The 3,945-nt window shown below is 37.5% G+C and overlaps 1 protein-coding gene across 4 annotated transcripts in view; it reads left to right on the top strand.

Annotated features, from left to right (window-relative positions):
- fermt2 (FERM domain containing kindlin 2) overlaps nucleotides 1-3,945 on the top strand; it is a gene marked incomplete at its 3' end in the record, with an annotated part of 45,217 nt that overhangs the window by 3,430 nt on the left and 37,842 nt on the right.

Raw genomic sequence — 3,945 nt, 5'->3', positions numbered from 1 at the left:
AGAATATCGATGCAGTATCAGGAAATGAAATATCGCGATATTTCAATGTATCGATATTTTCTTACACCCCTAATCACCAGTACTAGTTGATACGACAGAACAATTAGAACTTGCCCGATGGCAAAACGTTCCTGAAAACCTTTCTCCATTGTCCCGAGATGTTTGGTCCCTGCTAGTTTACAACCTCTACTTCCTGTACATTACAGCCACACGTAACGCCAACATCTGACAAAATTTATGCTTTGCATAGCCTGATTGATTCACTCCAAACCAGAAGATGGAAACATACTTAATTTGCTTTTCTTTTTGCAATGTTTTAAATGTTCACTCAAAAATTTGCATTACAAGTGGATGGGAGCATGGCTTGTGTTGGGCTATAAATACGTCTTTCTTTCTTTCAGACTGGGCTTCATCCTAAGAAATTGAATTCCCCTGACAAAATGCAGAAAATTAAGGAAGGGAGCCATTTTAGAGAAAAMTCTATGAAATATTTTTAAGGCAAATTCTTAAATACACGGTCAGAATTCTGATAAACAGAAATATATTAATTGCAACAGGGTGAAACAAATCTGAATGTTATTTGTTACCCAGCATTGTATGTATTTATACACATTTGTTAGTTATAATAGAAAATATACAAAKCTTCCATCCTGCTACATTCAAATGCACAACTGCCGTTCTGTTCCCGACCAGTTTGGGTGCTAGTAGGCATAAGAGCCCTCTGTTCCAGCTACTTGAACACTGCCTTGTTTCATGGAGTCTGGAGAAAAGGTCAGCGGTGGTGGCGGTACAATTTAGGAGTGACAGCTTGTTGTGCGCTGATGGTGCTTGGATGCTCAGAATTCCTGCAGCGCTCCAAGGTTTTCCCTGCCCATGGTCCTGTTTTTAGCTCTCCTGTTAGAGCGCCACATAATTGAAGTCTTTGTTCTCTGTGGTCGTCTATTTGAGCAGCATCTCTGCTGGGTGAGAGAGCATTGTTAGTTCCATGTGTTGGATGCCATGAACTCCACTCAAGACCTGCCTTTGTTCATTGTTTGATTTGAGTTCATGAATTTTATGGCATTTCTTGATAAGACACTTTCCCTCTAGTTCAATGCGATGATGGTTTGTCTTGCTTTCAATAGTCTTTATATTGTGAAAAGTGCTTAATGTTGTAAAACATTTTTAACATTCTTTTTGTTTAAACAGACTTTTTCTCCACATCTGATAAAAGATTTAAATTTGCTGGGCTTGAATGCTTGTTGACTTTTCAAGTTAATGTTTAAAATGTGTTGCTGTGAGGTCAATTTTTAGAAATTATTTTATTGCTTATTTATTATTATTATTATTATTATTATTATTATTATTATTATTATTATTATTATTATTTTGCTTTGATTTTTGGCTCATAAATATAATACAATATAGATTTATTTTCATAACAATCTTTTTAGGTTTAAAAAAGAAAAATGACAAAAACAAAACCTTTTTTGTGACTTTACCTCTTAAAATTCAGAATATTCACCCTTAAGTTCTCTTTACACTGAATCACAGCTTCACTATAACATAGATGGTCTTTGTAGGGTCTTGGCAAGGTCTTTAGATGTGCATTAAGAACCCAGTGGCTTATACTTAGCAGGTAGCAGGTCTGCAGTGGTTTTGAACATGCACAAAACCCCTGGTTGTGGGGTTTATGACCATGGTCCTGGGTGGAGTGTGAGAAGCATTATCCATACTTTTGTAGCCACTCACTCTGATACAGCTTGGTGGTAGAGTGTATGAAGTGCAATTTTTTCACTGTGGGCTCACCCAGGCTATGATTGTGGTTGTGAAAACTCACCTAGCATAGATGTGATATCGGTGTGCTACCCACAGTCTTTTACGCCAACCTGGTTGATGCTAGTCATTCAAAAATCAACCTAATTAATTGGTCTATAAATTAGTCGCTCTGYGTCTCATAAATTGTAAATTGCTCTTTGGTGCCACTGTTTTATTCAGYTCCAGTTGTGGTGAATGACCATATTTACCATAGATCTTGTACTTCTGCCACCACTACTGCAGTTAATATATCTAACTGAAGCATGCTTGAAGTTAATGGACCCTCCATCTGAATAGCAGAACTGTGTACAGGCATTAAATTACTTGGAGCGTTTTAGAGCATATTTGTGCTTCTGAACTTGGTTAACAGTGAGTGTGGGGGCATTTCTGCTACCCTGCGTCAACAAGTTTTTATGGATCATTAACTCATCTACAAAATGGGTTTAACACATGGCCGCACGTTTCAGTGGAGTGCAGACTGATCGTTAAGCCCTACATTTAAACTTTAGTTTTAAAATAAACACTGTAGATATGCTTTTGATGTTCCAAAAAAGGTGTTTTCAAACTAGAAATCAAGATAAAGTTAGACCAAACTTTGAACATTGTTTTTCAGGATAGAACTCCTCAGGGAAACAAAGAGTATACATTTTGTTGTAGGGATCCACACATTTCACACATCTTTCCATGTCAAAATACAAGCAGCTGTTTTTGGCAGGAACCAAAAATCTTTCAACCATTTTACATTTTTTTATACTCTTGAAGGTCTCCCCAGTAAGACTGTAGGAGAGTGATCGGTCAACTGTAGACAACAGTCATGTGTTTCTAAAAAACAAAACAAAAAAATAAATAAAAACTTTGCCTACAGTTTCAGGCTTCTCAGCTTCTGATCTGCTGGTCATTCATCTTAACTGTTCAAGCTGAAAAGGATTCATTTCTGATAAATAGCCAAGCAACTGTTGCATCYACAGTAACATCTCTTTGTGGGAGACCTTTTCATGTCAATAACCAATTTCTATCCTTCCCAGCTCTCAGYAATGAAAGTGCTACACAGTTGTCTCTAAACACTAATTAAGTACTATTACACAACTGCTGGATTTGTCTAATGCTGGAATGTTGTGGCTACACAGAAGAAGGTGATTTGAGCTGTAGGACACAATACAGCACATTAGACCCAATATAGTTTTGGCAAGTACCATAGTGTTTCAGTCTCACGTTGAAATGACACTCTGGTCTGATGATTTCATTTCAGCCTTTTAGGATAGGCTGTAAAATTAAGTTTGTGATTTTGTTTTACTTCAGTTGACATTTGACGTTATACATTTCCCACAGCCAAAAGATGAAAGGTGGGCAATTTTTGATATTTTTGTCTGTGAGGGTCAAAGAGTGTATACATGATTAGACCAAACGTTCCCGCCTTGTCTTGTTGATGGGAATTGAAACCGGAAGTTCCGGGTTTATGGGAGCTGCCATTTTGTATTTTTGGAACCAAAATCTGTGCACTAGAGAAGTGGGACCTTCAGTTCTGACCATGAGACTTTAGTGCCAATGGCAGTGTCCTGTTTAAGTGGAGGGGACTTGAAACTTGTACCAACCTGCAAGAAAGGTTGGTCTCATTTCAGCTTTAACTCCTAGTTTTCCACCAAGAGTCACAATAACAAATTTTGCTGGATAATAAATTGTCTCAACAATTATTGCCATAAATGATACTATTGTTTGGAGACAATTTTAAACTAGTRTGATATCCCCCCACTTAAGAACAGACCAGGGGCCTCATGTACTGTACAAAGACTTGCGTGGATTTCTAATTGAAACGTGGCATACGGTAAAATCCAGAAAACTGTGAACTCACAAAAAATCCACTCACATTTCTTTGGGACTTCCCATTTAACATGGAACTGAGCACACCTGAGACACCTCTCCTGACACACCTTCATTTACATATGTTAAACAGATGCAAGTTACTTCCTACCTGTGTGATGGACGTTTGTTTGATCCCTGCACGATCAGAAATGATTTCTAGATTCAGGAAAATCATTAAATATAATAAGAGTGAGCAAAAAATTCCTAAGTAAGAATAGGAGTAAAATATGTTTGTCAAGCAAAGAATGAGTGATTGTGTGTGTGTGTGTGTGTGTGTGTGTGTGTGTG

This window comes from Austrofundulus limnaeus, unplaced genomic scaffold, assembly GCF_001266775.1.
Source record: "Austrofundulus limnaeus strain Quisiro unplaced genomic scaffold, Austrofundulus_limnaeus-1.0 Scaffold61, whole genome shotgun sequence".
NCBI classification, from domain to species: Eukaryota; Metazoa; Chordata; class Actinopteri; order Cyprinodontiformes; family Rivulidae; genus Austrofundulus; species Austrofundulus limnaeus.
Note: the sequence above shows the minus strand (reverse complement) of the source record. Positions and strands in the feature narration are given on the sequence as shown.